The following is a 17,134-nucleotide window of genomic DNA, read 5'->3' as shown; positions in this document are numbered from 1 at the left end:
GGTTAACTTTGCAGTTTTACTGCAACATCTGGAGGAAAAAAAAAAAAATCTTAGAAAAGGGTGATTTAAAGCATATAAAAAGCGCCACCTTTCTCAGAATTAATTCAGAGAGAAAAATCTTTCCTGCCTCTTGGCAACTACAGCCCAGAAAATACAGCACTAAGGCAACAGTGACAATGAGGACAGAAATTGGTCCTGGCTGAAGAAGTCTAATCTTATCTCTATGATGAGGTCTTTTGCTGGCTGCTGCCTAATTTCTAAATCGCATTAATTAATGCTGCTACAACTCAGTATTTTCATTTACTACTTCAAAAGGCAGTGCAGCAAAAACGATTTTTGTGGCACTATAAAGATTTTGTGGGACTAAAGCATTGATACTTTTTTTTCCCTGCTCTAGAACAGCATTTTAATATTAAATCTGTTTTCAGAGCCAGCCTTCTCTTAATTCATTTTGCAAAAGGCATCGTGAAATATATTACTGGAAAAATATCTTACAAATTAACTGGAACTGCCAGCCACTTAAGTGTTGGCTTCCTATTTTTAGCTAATTGTAGATTCATATATATGCCTTGTTAGGAAACTAAGCTAATGATGTCATTATAACACGGTATTGTTGTAATACCCTGGCTTTATTGCAATAAGCCATAGCACAACTTGACTCTGGAAGTTAATGATTACAGATCTGATCTCATGCCTTTGATTTGCCAGTCTTTATATTTAGAAGATTTATTTAGCTGATGCTGTTTTTGTGTGGTAGGAAGATCATTATAAAGTGGTTTTCTTAAAGCTTTTCTAATAGATTAAGACACTGCACCTAAGTGTTAGGTATTTCTGTTAACCTGAATAAAATCTTGGTTGTATAACCACTCTCATCTTCAAGACAGGCAATCTGGTAATGTTTTTTAAAATGGCTTCAAAGGAACACAACTAAAAGGAAGGGCAGGAAGTTGTGTAGTTAATCTACAAGACAACTGCCTTACCCGGTAGTTAACAAGTTGAACAAGTTGCTGTGCATAAAAAATGCTATCTCTGACATCTAGTTGCACACCTCACTGGTTTTACTCTTAAGTTATCAGATCTAAGTATGTAATCAGATCTGTTCCAGTGTGGGAGTTTGTATCTCTGATTAAGTGTGTACAGTCACTTAAATTATACATAATGGATAGTGGATACACAGAGTCATGAAAGTTCATTTTACTATCCCAGGCCTAAACAGCTATTTTAGTTATTATGCCAGAAATTATTCAACTCAAAGTCTAGATTATACTTCCATTCACTCTGTGGATTGAATGTCTTTTAGCAGTAGGTTCACTTTAAAAATTCAGGTAAGTGGGACAAACTTGGGGACATTAATAAGCAAATCAAAAGAATGGGTTTTTTGAGTTATAAACAATTCATTATATAAATCCTGATTTTAACAACTTATGTTGTCTTGCCAAAAAAGTTTCTTGTTATTTCATTACAAAAATAATTCCTATGCTCTAATAATTCCTAATTTAAGAAATCTTTGACTCTTTGTCTCCACACAGTCTATTTTCACTACTTGACACAATGAGAAAACTCAAGTTGATGTTTTCCCCTTGAGGAAGTAGAGTGAAAAGAAAAAATTGGCATATCTTTTTTCTTTTTCTTTTGTTCTTTTCTGGCTCACAGTGCTGAAGTTATTTTATACAAAGAGAATTCTAAGTAGAATTTCTTATGATATTTTTCTGATACAATTAGTATTATAGTATACTCATTTCTAACAGCATATTATGTGTATTAACCCTTTAGAGATGACAGCACCTTGATTACAATAGTGAAAATGCCATTAGCTACTCACTGTATTCTAATATTTGGATTTGGATGGTAGCCATTAACCACATACACTATTAAAATTAAAATCCAATTAATTAAATTAAAAACTCATGTGCTTATTAGCTACCACATTGGACATTTTGGAGTAGAACATTTTCATTATCACAGAAAATTCTATTGAACAGCGCTTCCTTAGACTTTTAAGTTAAAGTCTTTGCTAATACATATTTTAGTTGACATGTAATATTTCTTTACAGAACAATATAATGCTATGTTTTTAAAGCACTTATTGTGTGCAGACATTATAATATGCTAAATATTGGGGATGCAAATGTAAGTCTAATTCATCTTTGTATGTTCAGTGACTCACTGTACTTGACATGAAGTAGACATTGGGTACGTGTATGCTGAGTAATGAATAGGTAAGGAAAGAATGAGTCCAGAGTTATTGCTTCTGTGTTTAGAGATAAAATGACAAAATTCAAGATTGACCACTCCAGAAGAAAGCTAGAAAACTACTGTAATTTTAAAAAATCCAACTTAATCTTGTCATGCCAGGATACTATTTCTTAAATTGTTCTGCCTTCAGATTTTGGCTGTAGTAAAAGGCCTGGTGAGATGGTCTTCTGATTTGCTGAGAAAAATGGGAAGCTAAACTAAACTCTTTCAACTTTCTGTTCTCTCACACTTACCAAACTTGTTTATACCTGTATTTAATTCTTCCCTTTCCACCTGTCACAAAGAAAGGTGTGACTGTCCTCCTCTCCAAACTAACTGATCTACTTGTGCTCTAGATCCTGTCTTTGATCTTGCTCTCCACATGCCCTATCAATTATCTATACTATGTTTAGTCTTAACTCTTTTCCTTTAACCTGTAAACATGTTGAAGTCTCCCTCTATTTTACTTTGTCGTGTACTTGTGGCTGTCAAATTATTTCCAATTTTCTAGAAAATAGATCTATATAATTGTGCTGTCCAGTACACTTGAAATGTAGCTAGAATTGAGATATTCTTAAGTATAAATACAGGATTTTGAAAACAGTAAAAAAAAAAAAAAAAAAAAAAGTAAAATGTCCCAATTTTTTATGTTGGTTACATGTTGAAATAATGGTATTTTTGATATATTGGGTGAAGTAAAATATATTATTTCAATTAATTTTACCTGTTTCTTTTTATTTATTTTTCTAATGTGGTTACTAGAAATTTAAAAATTGTATATGTAGCTTGCATTTGTGGCTTATGTTATAGTGTTTCTGTTAGTGTTGCTGCATAACATGAAAAGTGTGTTTGTGTTTCTGTATAGCACATGATATAAGCCTGGATAACTCACTCACTAGACTGTAAATATCTTAGGGTAGGGGCATATTTTATTCATCTTTATATCCCTTGTACTCAAGACAGCAGCTGGCCCATTCATAATAGATACTCACCAACCAAATGTTGGTTGAATAAATGATTATCAAATTTATTTCAGCATCAGTTTAGAAGTAGCTGTGTTCTTTGCCTTTCTCTCAAGAGTAGAAAAGGAGGCACAGGCCTATGGTAGTATCATTTTGGTATGGCTAAGTAAGTTTTAATCTCAGGAATTAGTGTTTAAGAACCTAGATCTTTGAATATTTGCTTCTTTTATCTCTGTGTTTAGACATATATTCTTAGACACCCAGTTTTTCATTTGATTAGGGAGGTCAAGCATTAGAGGAATACGAAATATCCCAGCAGCACTGAAGTAGGGACCTTGCTTAGATCCTCCAAAAGAACCTTATGATTGCCATTATTGTCATTAAATATCCCTTCAATCCCTGCAGTCTGTTTTCAACCTAGCAGCCGGAATGATTTTATTAAAACACACATTAGATCATGTAATTCAGTGTTTAAAACCTTATAAGGACTTGCTTTCTTGCTCAGAGTAAGAAACAAAGTCCCTGCTTGATCTGTATCCCTCTGTGCAACCTCCCCCTTCTTTGACCCCCCCCCCCCCCCAAACTGCTTCTCAAATCCCATGTCACTTTTCCCTTACTTTGCTTTATCCACACTGGCTGCCTTGCAATTTATCTGAAGGGTCAGACATACTTCAATCTCAAGATCATTGTCCTGGCTATTACCTCTTCTAGGAATGTCAATCCCCCACACTGCCATCCGCTGGCTCCCTTATTCCCTTCAAGTCTTTATTCAATTGTTACTTATCAGTGAGGCTTTTTCTGGACATTGACTATAAAACTGTAAACCTTCCCAATACTTCCCTATTCCCCAGCCCTTTTTTTATTTCTCTAAGCACTTAACACTATTTAACATACTCTGTAATTTATTTATTTGTCTCATTTATCTCATGAAGGCAAGGATTTTTGTCTATTTTTAGTTCTCCATATAGCAAAAATTTTCTCAACTCTTTATCTACTTTTCAGTAACACCATTTCTTTCTCATTTAGTTATTTATTCACTTGAACATTTTCTGAACACCTAATCTGTGATAGCATGTTGCTAGGCTCTCATACTACAAAATAAAGCAACCTTGGCCCTACCCAGTCTTTTAGGAGGCTCTTCTTCTGAAATGGATATTTGGATTGTTGTCATTTTTTCCTATTACAAAAATGTTGCAGTGATAATATTTATGTTTTTGTGGTTTTTTTTTTAATTGGAATACTTAGAAGTGGAATTGTTGGGTAATGGGGTGTATACATTATTAACTATTAGCATGTATTGCCAAATTATTTTCCAAAACATGTGAGTTCCTCTTTCCCTATATCTTCATCAACACTTTGTACTGTCAGACCTGAAAAAATTTACCAATTTGATGGGTGTGAATTGTATTTTATTTTGTTCTAATTTGCATTTCCCTGATTGCTAGTGAAATTCAAGTGTCCTGTATTTCATTCATATGAATATATTGCTTGTTTTTCTATTGGATAGTTTGTCTTTTCCTTATTAGTTCTTTCAATAATCTGTATTCTAATTCTTTGTTGTGTTTGTTGTAAATATTTTCTTCCAGTTCATCCTCCCTTGTATGTATTTAACTTTGTCGATGGTGTCTTTTTTTGACACAGAAATTTTAAAGCTATTTGTAGGTAAATGTATTAGGACTAATGATTTTATTTATAATAAACAAGTTTATTACTTGTTTAGATATTCCTTTCATACACCAGGATCATAAAGCTGTTTTTCTAGTGTTTTCTTCAAATTGTCTTAAAATTTAGTTTTTCAACATTTAGGAATTGATTTTTGTGTATGAAATAGAGAATTTATTTTCTCCCATATGGAGTTATTTGTCCCAGTACTTTTTATTGAATGAGCCATCTTTTCCCCCACTAATCAGTGTTGTTTGACTTCTCTGTCATATACCAGCATTCTCTTTCATGCATCTTGTTCTCTTCCTAAGTTCTGTCTTCAGTTTAATTCATCTGTTGATCTGGTGCGCCAGTAATGCACTTTTTTATTGTTTTTCATTTAATTCCAGTGTAGTTAACATGCAGTGTTATATTAGTTTCAGGTGTACAATCTAGTGAGTCAGTGATTCTATACATTACTCAGTGCTCATCATTATAGGTGTACTCTTAATCCCCTTTACTTATTTCACCCATCCCCACTCTGGTAACCATCAGTTTGTTGTCTATAGATAAGAGTCTGTTTCTTGGTTAATTTTTCTCTCCTCTTTTTCCCTTTGCTTATTTGTTTTGTTTCTTAAATTCCACACATAAGTGAAATCATATGGTATTTGTCTTCCTGTGACTGGTTTATTTTGCTTAGCATTATATGCGCTAATACTATATTTGCATTATACTTGTGAATGGCAAGATTTCATTCCTTTTTATGGCTGAGTAACATTCCATATATACATTTTCCTATCCATTTATCTATTGATAAAATGAGTTGCTTCCATAATTTGGCTATTGTAAATAATGCTGCTCTAAACATGAGGGTGTATGTATCCCTTTGAATTAGTGTTTTTGTATTTTTGGAGTAAGTACCCAGTAGTGTGATTACTGAATCATAGGGTAATTCCATTTTTAACTTTTTGAACTGCTTGTTATCCACAGTGGCTACACCAGTTTGCTCTCCCACCAGCAGGACACAAATGTTCCTACTTTTCCACACCCTAACACCTTTTGTTTCTTGTGTTGTTTTTTAAAAAAAAATTTTTTAATGTTTATTTATTATTAAGAGACAGAGCATGAGCATGGGAGGGGCAGAGAGAGGGGGAGACACAGAATCTAAAGCAGGCTCCAGGCTCTCAGCTGTCAGCACAGAGCCTGACGCGGGGCTCAAACTCATGAACTGCGAGATCATGGCCGGAGCCGAAGTCAGATGCTTACCTGACTGAGCCACCCAGGTATCCCTCTTGTGTTTTTTATTTTAGCCATTCTGATAGGTGTGGGGTAATGTCTCATTATAGTTTTGATTTGCAGTTCTTTGATGATGAATTATGTTGAGCATCTGTAATTCTTCTTTGGAGAAATGTCTACTCATGTCTTCTGCCCATTTTTTAATTGGATCATTTGTTTTATGGGTGTTGAGACGTATAAGTTCTTTATTTTGGATACTAACCTTTTATGGATATGTCACTTGCAAGTATCTTCTCCCATTCAGCAGGTTGTCTTTTAGTTTTGTTGATTGTTTCCTTCACTGTGTAGAAGCTTTATATTTTGATGTAGTCCCAATAGTTTATTTTTGCTTTTATTTCCCTTGCCTTCAGAGACATACCTAGAAAAAAGTTGCTATGTCCAAAGTCAGAGAAATACTGCCTGTGCTCTCCTCTAGGATTTTTATAGTTTCAGGGGTCACATTTAGGTCCTTAATTCATTTTGACTTTATCTTTTTGTATGGTGTAAGCCAGTGGTCCAGTTTCATTCTTTTGCATGTAGCCATCCAGTTCTTACAGCACCATTTGTTGAAGAGGCTATCTTTTCCTTATTGCATATTCTTTCCTCCTTTGTCAAAGATTGACCATATAAATGTGGGTTTATTTCTGGGCTTCTGTTCCATTGAACAGTGGGCCTATTTTTGTGCCAGTATGATAGATAGCATTTTGATTACTGCAGCTTTGTAGTGCAACTTGAAGTCTGGGATTGTTATACCTCCAGCTTTGTTTTTCTTTTCCAGATTGTTTTGGCTATTTGGGGTCTTCTGGGGTTCCATACACATTTTAGGATTGCTTGTTCTAGTTCTGTGAAAAATGTTGGTATTTTGATGGGAGTGCATTAAATCTGTAGATTTATATATGGCCTTTATTATGTTGAGGTATGTTCCTTCTGATCCTACTTTGTTGAGGGCTTTTATCATGAATGGATGTCTTACTGTGTCAAATGCTTTTTCTGCATCTATTGAAATGATCATATGGTTTTTATCTCTTTTATTGATGTGATGTATCACATTGATTGACTTACAAATATTGAGCCACGCTTGCATCTCAGGGATAAATCCCACTGATCATGATGAATGATTTTTTTTAATGTATCATTAGATTCAGTTTGCTAATATTTTGTTGAGGATTTTTGCATCTGTGTTCATCAGAGATATGGCCTGTAGTTTTCTTTTTTTCTTTCTTTCTTTTTTTTTTTTTTTTTTTTTTTGTAGTTTCTTTATCTGGTTTTGGTATCAGGGTAATGCTGGCTTCATAGAATGAATCAGGAAGTTTTCCATCCTCTTCTATTTGTTGGAATAGTTTGAGAAGAATGGATATCATGTCTTCTTTAATGTTTATTTATTTATTTATTTATTTTGAGAGAGAGAGAGAGAGAGAGAGAGAGAGAAGGAGGGCAAGAGGATGTGCGAAGGGGAGGGACAGAGAGAAAAGACAGAGGATCCCTGGCAGGCTGTGTTGTCAGCGTGGAACTGGACATGGGGCTCGATTTCACAAACCATGAGATTATGACCTGAGCCAAAACCAAAAGGTGTATGCTTAACTGACTGATTCACCCAGGTGCCCCTTTATCTTCTTTAGGTCATTTTGTTCAGTAGAATTTATCTATGAAGCCATCTGGTCCTGCCTGGACTTGTTTGCTAAGAGTTTTTTGATTACTGATTCAGTTTCATCACTGGTAATCAGTCTGTTCAAATTTTGTATTTCTTCCAGATTCAGTTTTGGGAGGTTGTATGTTTCTATGAATTTATCTATTTCTTCTAGGTTATCCCAATTTGTTGGCATATAATTTTTCATAATATTCTGTTACAATCTTTTGTAGTTTGTGGTGTCAGTTGTCATTTCTCTCCTTTCCTCTTTCTTTCTGATTTTATTTGAGTGTGTCCCTCCCTCCCTCTCCCTTTAATGAGTCTGGCTAAAGGTTTATCAATTTTGTTGATATTTTCAAAGAACCAACTCCTGGTTTTATTATCTGTTCTATTTTTTAGTTTCTATTTATTTCCGCTGTAATCTTTATTATTTCCTTCTATTAGTTTTGGGTTTCATTTGTTTTTCTTTTTCTGGATGCTTTAGGTAGAAGATTAGGCTGTTTATTTGGGTTTTTTCTTTTTTAGGTAGGCCTGTATTGCTATAAACTTCCCTCTTAGAACAACTTTTGCTGTATCCTAAAGATTTTGGACTGATGTGTTTTCATTTTCATTTGTCTCTGTGTATTTTTTTTTTATTTTGTCTTTGATTTCTTGGTTGACTCGTTCATTGTCTGGTAGCATTTATTTAACCTCCATGTATTTGTGAGCTTTCCAGGCTTTTTCTTGTGGTTGATTTCTAGTTTCATAGCATGTGGTCAGAAAAGATGGTATGACTTTGATTTTTTGAATTTGTTGAGACTTATTTTGTGGCCTGATATGTGATTGTTGATTTTCTGTTTAGATCACCTATTCATTAATGTAACTGGGGTGTTATGCACTGTCTTAATTATAGTATTTTTTATAAAGTCTTGATATCTGGCTGAACAGAACCCCCAATCCTTTTTTTCTTTCAGAATTGCATTGATCTTTACCCTTCCATATGCTATTTTTAATCAGTTTACCTACTTCTGTGGAGAATCATTCTAGGATTTTGATTGACTTTGCATTTAATTTGTTAAGTTTCTTTTCATATTTTTCTCTTTGATGAGGTAGACGCTATGGATTGTATTTTATTATTTTCTAGCTATACCTGTATATTGAGTATCTCTATCTGCCTACAAATAATATAGGGATTTACATTTTAACTCAAGTATTTCCACTCTCACTTTTCACATTACTATTACATAATAGTTTAGCTCTACTTTTTTCCCTTTTACCAGCTTTATTGAGATTTAACTCACATACCATACAATTTACCCATTTAAAGTTTCAATTTTTTTAGTATATTCATAGAATTGTGCAGCCAACACCATACTCCAATGTTAGGACATTTTTATACCCCTAAAAGAGACTATGTTCCCAGTAATTCTCACTTTCCATTCCTCCAAATGTGTAGCCCCCAGCCCTAATCAGTCACTAATCTCCTTTCTGTCTCTATCGATTTGCCTGCTGTGGACATTTCATATAAACAGCATCATACAGTATTTGGTATTTTGTGACTATTTTCTTTCACCTGGCATAATATTTTCAAGGTTCATTGATGTCATAGCACATATCAGTAATTCATTCCTTTCTTTGTCAAATAATATTTCATTGTATGGATATAGTACATTTTGTTTATCTATTCATCAGTTGGTGGACATTTAGTTTGTTTCCACCTTTTGGCTAGAAATAACACTACTTTGACCTCTAATGGACAGGTCTTTGCATCCATATATATTTTCATTTCTCTTGGGTTTATACCTAAAGTGTGGAGTTACTGGATCATATGGTAACTCTATTTTTAACTTTGTGAGGAATTGCCAAACTGTTTTCCAAAGTGGCTGCACCATTTTACATTCCCACCAGCAGTTTTTAAGTGTTCCGGTGTCTTCATATCCTTGTCAACTCTTGGTTTTGTCTTTTTAATTATAGCCATCATGGTGGGAATGATACCTCATTGTGGTTTTGATTTACATTTTGCTAATAACTAATGATTTCAAACATCTTCTCATGTCCCTGTTAGCCATTTGCACCTTTTCTGGAGAAATGCCTATTCAAATCTTTTTGTCTATTAAAAAATTTTTGAAGGGGGCACCTGGGTAGCTCAGTTGGTTGATCATCTGACCCTTGACTTCAGCCCAGGTCATAATCCTAGGGTCATAAGATTGAGCCCCACGTTGGGCTCTGTACTGAGTTGAGCCTACTTAAAATTCTTTCTCTCTCTGCCTCTGTCCCCCATTTGTGCATGCTCGCTCTCTCTCTCTCTCTCATAAAATTAGAATACTTTTAATTGAGTTCTAAGAGTTTTTTTTTACTCTAGATACAAGACCCTTAACAAATAAATAATTTGCAAATATTTTCCCCCATAATGTGTGTTCTAGTTCTGCTTGTTTTTAAACTCAAAACATTTTTTTCCAACTTTTTAGCAGTTACTCATTTTTATTTTCTACTAAAATTTAATGATTTCTTTTACTTACCATTGTTTCTTGCATACCACCTCTTCCCTTTGGATTTACTTTTATTTTTAATGAAATACATTCTTTTGTAGGGGTGATCTGTTTCAGTTTTTATGTCTTTATTTCATAATTATTATTGAACACTAATTTAGGTACAGAATTCTAGATTAACATTTACTTTCACTCAATATTGAAGATACTACTTATTCCATTGCTTTCTGACATTTATAATTGCTGGTATAAAATATGTTTTTAATCTAATTGCCATTACTTTGTTAGTAATCTGTGTTACATGGATTTTAGGGTTATCTCTTTGTCCTTGATATTTTGTAATTTTATTGTGCTGTATCTATAATATTTTTTCATGTTTTTCCTACTCTGTACTTGTGTGTGCTTTCAGTCTGAAGGCTCTTATTAATATGGTTCAGAAAATTTTTCAGCTATTTTTTTTCTTTAAATATTGCTTCTCAAAGAATAAAATCATTCCATTTGCAGTAACATGGATGGAACTGGAGGGTATTATGCTAAGTGAAATAAGTCAGTCAGAGAAAGATAGATATCATATGTTTTCACTCATATGTAGATCTTGAGAAACTTAACAGAAGACCATGGGAGAAGGGAAGGGGAAAAATAGTTACAGAGAGGGAGGCAAACCATAAGAGACTTAAATACAGAGAACAAACAGAGGGTTGATGAGGGGTGGGGGAGAGGGGAAAGTGGGTGATGGGCATCCAGGAGGGCACTTGTTGGGATAAGTACTGGGTGTTGTGTGTAAGCCAGTTTGACAATAAATTATATTAAAAATACATACATACATACATACATACATACATACATACATACATACATACTGCTTCTCAGCCTCTAATGTTCTCAGTCTAGAACTCTTGCTTGATACTACTCTGTCTTCTATGGCTTTTAAACTTCTTTTTCATATTTCTCATGTATTTTCTCTCTGTGTTACTTTCACTGTGAATACCTTAGTTCTAGCTTCCAGTTCACTAATTCTCACACCTGTGTCCAATCTAGAGTTCATACTGTCTTCTGAATATTTAATTTAAGTGATTTTTTTATTTCCATATTTATTGGACCTCTTTCAGTTTTGTCTGTTTTTGATGCATATCTGTGTGGTTTTTCTCATAATATTTTCTTTTAAAAAAAGAGATATTATTGTTACCTCTTTGGAGGTTTTATACATATTTAAAGGTACACAAATTTTTTTCAGCTTCCTTTCAGTTGAACCTGACTCTAGGACCCAAATACAAAGGGATGCTATTAATCCTTATCATGTCAAAGGATTTGAACTTCAGACTGCCTGTTTCTAGACATGGAGCCCCAAAGGCTCAACCCTTGATTACAGAAATGATTATCTTATTTTAAACTTAGCTAAGTCTTTTCTTTTTAATTTTTAAATGTTTTTATTTTCGAGAGAGACCAAACACAAGTAGGGGAGGGGCAGAGAGAGAGAGGGAGACAGAATTGGAAGCAGGCTCCAAGCTCAGAGCTGTCAGCACAGAGCGTGATGCAGGACTTGAACCCGTGAACCTGGAGATCATGACCTGAGCTGAAGTTGGATGCTTGACTGACTGAATCACCTGGGCAGCCCAAGTCTTCTTAATTAAAGAAAACCAGGTATTTTATTCATCTTTGCTTTTGTGAAGCAGAGGGAAGAGCTCACAGTATAGACTTTTCCAAGGCCAATAACAAATAGCAGCAGCAAGACTTGAACCTAGAGAGTTTTTCCAGAGAGCTTAGCAGTGTAGGAGAGAATTAGCAGTAGCAGCAGTTTTCCCTGTATCTCTCTTTCCCAATCCTGCCACCTTAAATCTGCTCAAGAGTGAGGCAACACTAGGAAATGAGTTAGGAGAAGAAATTTCTAGGCAACAGTGGTACTCTGGAGACACAAGTGACAGGTTTGTAGAGGAAGAGGAGAGAAGTGGTGGAGAGTTCCTGTAGTTATTCAGCTATAGCCATTCTCAAGTTGACACAATATTTTAGGTACCAGAAGTTGTTAGAACTTGCTTGTACCTTAGTGTATATCCTCTTGAAAATGTTATCTACTATAAAATGCAATATATATAAATTGATTTTGAACAGCATGGCAAGTTTTTTTGTTTTTTTGTTTTTTTTTTTACAGTTTTCATGTTTTTAATTTCCTTTTTGTCTTGAACCTTGGGAGATCAAAAATTTATTTTGAAGTTTGACAAGTTTGTGATGTTGAAATAGATATTAGAAATGATGAAAAGAGATAGGATGGTTGTCCATTTTAATTAATAACTCTTATTACACCTGTAATGGAATTATGTCACATTTAACTCTATTAAGAAGGATGTATTTGATAATCTTCTAAAGGGAAAAAAGTGAGTCATCTAAGGAGTTACTGCTATTTCAGTTAAAATTTTACTCATTTTACTTGATATTTTGTTTCTTTTTTTGTGTGTTTAAGAGGCCTTATTTTTTCTAAATGAAGTTTTATATAGAACAGAGGCCCTTGGGGCGTCTGGGTGGTTCAGTCAGTTGGGTGTCTGACTTCGGCTCAGGTCATGATATCACAGCTCGTGAGTTCAAGCCCCGCATCAGGCTCTGTGCTGACAGCTCAGAGCCCGGAGACTGCTTGGGATTCTGTGTCTCCCTCTCTTCCCCTCCCCTGCTCATACTCTGTCTCTCTCTCAAAAGTAAATAAACATTAAAAAAATAAATAAATAAAAAGAACAGAGGCCCTGACTTCTCATTTTGGTATTTCCACAGTACCAAGCATACTACCTAGTATATAGTCAGTGCTCATAATATTTATAAGTTGTATTTTTTAAAAATTAATAGGATAATTTAATAAAGGACATACTAAGTAGTTTGATATTTCAGAATGCTCAGATATCTTTACTCACATTTGGTACAGTGCCTCACATTGTATCAAGCACATCTTTTCCAATAAATACTTGTGTTACTTATTGGTATTGTAAGATTTTGCTCTGAAGAAAGAGTCTTTTGCAATGAGTGCAGTTGGCAGATAAAGCGTAAGTAGTTGTAGTCAGTTCATCTTAATCATATGTACATAGGAAATTGTTTCTTCACTCTTATATCTCCTGAGCTACAAAGGGAATATAGATATATTTGCTTATCTCAGTTCTCCACTGTGCTCTTTAATATACAAGTTTGAAAAATGCTAACAAAGGTATAAGGGTGGACTTGATTCTTTACTATTGAAAAACTGGCAAATGGTTCCCTCATGTGTGTTTTCCTGTTGAAATTTAAATGTGAAGGCACAGGCCTCTAACTTAGATGTGCAGGAGACTCCTCCCCTCCCGCCCTTTGTGGTTCCAATTCTTTATGCAACTTTAAAGGAAATTGGTTCATTGCTTACCTGCTAATGTTGTCAACCTTTTTTCCAGCATATATTTGCAGAATTTGAAAACAAAACAAAAAAATTTAAAAACTTAGGTATTTATTAGGGGACAGTGAAAGTCAAAATTCTTAAAATTTTTTTTAATGTTTATTCTATTTTTTTTAATGTTTCTTTTTTGAGAGAGAGAAAGAGAGAGAGAGAGAGAGAGAGAGAATGAGCTGGGGAAGGGCAGAGAGAGAGGGAGACAGAATCTGAAGCAAGCACCAGGCTCTGAGCTGTCAGCACAGAGCCCAACATGGGACTCGAACTCATGAACTGTGAGATCATGACCTGAGCTGAAGTCAGAGGCTTAACTGACCGAGCCACCCAGATGCCCCTAAAATGTTTATTCTTAGAGGGGTGGGTGCAGACAGAGAGAGAGAGAGAGAGACAGAACCTGAAGCAGGCTCCACGCTTCGAGCTGTCAGCACAGAGCCCAATGCAGGGCTTGAACTCATGAACCCCGAGATCATGACCTGAGCTGAAGTCGGACACTTAACTGACCGAGTCACCCAGGTGCCCCTGAAAGTCAAAATTCTTAAGTAATCATAGATGGTTTTGATAATCTTTATACTGTCTCCTAGACCATGAGTTCCCTAATGATGATGTTTCCCATAGATTGAGATAAAGTTTTCAGTCACTCTATGCAAAATAAGAAAAACTAGGTCAATGTAATGCCCGTGTGTGTGTGTGTGTGTGTGTGTGTGTGTGTGTGTTTGCTTCAGTTTGTAGATGTGCTTGTTTTTAAGGACTATTTTTTTAACTTTTAAAAAATTAACTTTTTATCTTAGAATAGTTTCAGATTTACAGAGAAGTTGGAAAGATAATACAAAGAATTTGTGTATATTCCCTTCACCCAGTTTCTCTTACTAATATTTTACATTACTAGGTTAAACTTGTTACACTGTGAACTAATATTAATACATTATTATTAAACACTATACTTTATTCAGATGTTAGTTTTTCCTCCAGTGTTCTTTCTTCTGCTTCAAAACTCCATCTGGCATAACACATTACATTTAATGATTCCTTGATCCTTCAATAATTTTGTCTTTCTCATAACTTGATTTTTCTCCCTCTTTGCCAGATGCTTCATTTCAAACCTAAAAATATGATTCGCTTACACTAAAAAATACACATATTTTATTTGATTCAGCTGTAATCACTATCCCTACTTCCCCACTCTCTTCTTTACCCCTATTTAATCAATCCATTATAGCCTTTTTAATTTTATTCAAACTGTGTTGATCAAAGTCACCAGTGATTTCCTAATTATTAAATTCGGTGCTCTTTTTTTCAGTTTTCATCTTTCTTTACAGCATATAAAATAATTCTTTTTTGCAACTTCTTCCTGTGTTTCTGCCACACCTCTCCTCTCTTTTCCTTCTCTCTGGTGATCTTTCTCCTTTGCTTATTCCTTTTCTCCCACGTGTATCTTAAATGAGAATTCCATCTCTTGCCCTTTTTCTCTTCTTTCACTGTGCACTCATAACAGGCAGTCTCATACATTCTTTGATTTTAACTATCATCTTTATTCTTGCTGGGTTCCTATCCCAAGTCCAACCCTCTTTCCTAACATCTAAACAAAAATATCCAGTTGCTTTCTAAATATCTATGCTGGGTGTCCCACATTGAAATGAGAAAATATTTGTAGTTTGATCTTAAATATGTGAGTGGAAATAGGAAATTAGGTGATATGTAAGGTAAATAAGACCTAAATCACTGAAGTTTTATCAACTCCAGGTGGGCAGGGATTAAGTCATCTATTTCTTTATATCACCACTAGTCCTTAGCTTATTACAAAGCATGTAGAAAGTACTCAGTAAATACTCTTTGATTGATTGCTAAAGGAAATTCTTTTCATTACATGTAGAAGTCAAGAACTGTAGATCAGCAGTACAATTTTAATAGTCATTGTGCAGTGTAAACGAACTACTTGCTTCCTGGAAGAAGTGAAAATAGTCTTCTGTGTCTTTTAAAAATACATTTTTAGAATTATGTCAGTTTGACCCAGTGTTGCTAAATAATAATTTTTCTGCTTGAGGTTTAATTTTCAATTTTTTGTACCAGTAGTTTAGGATTTGCTGGGTCCTATTTGTTTAACCTTGTACATATATGTTTTATTTTCTTCCGAAGCATGTTTTTTAGGTTCCCAGTGCATAAAATTTATAAGACAATTATCATTTTTCCACCCTGCTGTTTTCTACTTTTTGTTTCAGTTCTTGTCTAAATAACTAAATAGGATTCACTCAGCGTGTCTGTTCTTTAATTTCAATATATTTTTATGTTGTTTTTATAATTTTTTACCTAATACATTAGCTTGTTTAAATCTATACTTGAAAATATTTGTTGTGGTTTCCTGGTTTGAATACTGGCAGTACTGCTTATGGTAAAAGCAGCAACTTCTTCCTTGAGGGATTCTGTTATAGACCCAAGACAGTGAGTATTTGTAACTTATATTTTGGTCTTCCAGGTATCTAGTTGCTTTTCAACCCTGTCAGACCCTAACAAATATTTTATGAATGCTACATCCCTTCTTATCCAGTGATAAAATTTAAATCTGTAACCTGCCTACACTAATAACTTCTTTAAAAAATCAACATCAAGGGGCGCCTGGGTGGCTCAGTCGGTTGAGCGTCCGACTTCGGCTCAGGTCACGATCTCGCGGTGTGTGAGTCCGAGCCCCGCGTCAGGCTCTGTGCTGACTGCTCAGAGCCTGGAACCTGTTTCAGATTCTGTGTCTCCCTCTCTCTCTGACCCTCCCCCGTTCATGCTCTGTCTCTCTCTGTCTCAGACATGAATAAATGTTAAAAAAAAAAAAAAATTTAAAAATCAACATCAAAACTGAAGTTGTTACATGAAGAATAGAGAAATACAGTTATATTAAGTAATTTCTATTTCAGAAGGTAAGTGTGCAGTCATAACTTCAGTAGACATAAAGATCAGATATTATAATCATTGTGAATCCATGGCCACTAATGCAGACTGCTGAAAGTATAGTGTATACTTCCAAGGCATACCTTGGAAATATTGTGGGTTCAGTTCCAGAGCGCTGCATGCAATAAAGTGAGTAACACAACAAAGCAAGTCAAATGAATTTTTTGATTTCCTAGGGCATATAAAATTTATGTTTACACTATATTAAATGTGCAACATTATTATGTCTAAAAAAGCAATGTACATACCTCAGTTTAAAAACACTTTATTGCTAAAAAATGCTAACCATAATGTCAGCTTTCAGCAAGTCATAATCTTTTCCTGGTGGAGGGTCTTGCCTGGATATTGATGGCTGCTTACTGATCAGGGTGATGGTTACTAAAAGTTAGGGTGGCTGTGCCAGTTTCTTAAAATAAGGCATCAATGAACTTTGCTCCATCAGTTGACTCTTTCTTTCATGAAGGTATAGTTTCTCTGTAGCACGTGATACTGCTTGATGACATTTTACTCATACTAAAACTTCTTTCAAAATTGGAGTCAATCCTCTCAAACTCTGCCACTGCTTTATCAGCTACGTTTATGTAATAGTCTAAATCTT

At 34.7% G+C, this 17,134-nt stretch overlaps 1 protein-coding gene across 6 annotated transcripts in view; it reads left to right on the top strand.

The window, feature by feature from the left end:
• The window catches only part of ATP11B (ATPase phospholipid transporting 11B (putative)), a 129,120-nt gene that overhangs the window by 995 nt on the left and 110,991 nt on the right, over positions 1 to 17,134 (top strand). The gene's annotated exons all lie outside the window — the stretch shown is intronic.

The sequence above is a fragment of the Panthera tigris genome, chromosome C2 (genome assembly GCF_018350195.1).
Source record: "Panthera tigris isolate Pti1 chromosome C2, P.tigris_Pti1_mat1.1, whole genome shotgun sequence".
Classification (NCBI taxonomy): Eukaryota; Metazoa; Chordata; class Mammalia; order Carnivora; family Felidae; genus Panthera; species Panthera tigris.
Note: the sequence above shows the minus strand (reverse complement) of the source record. Positions and strands in the feature narration are given on the sequence as shown.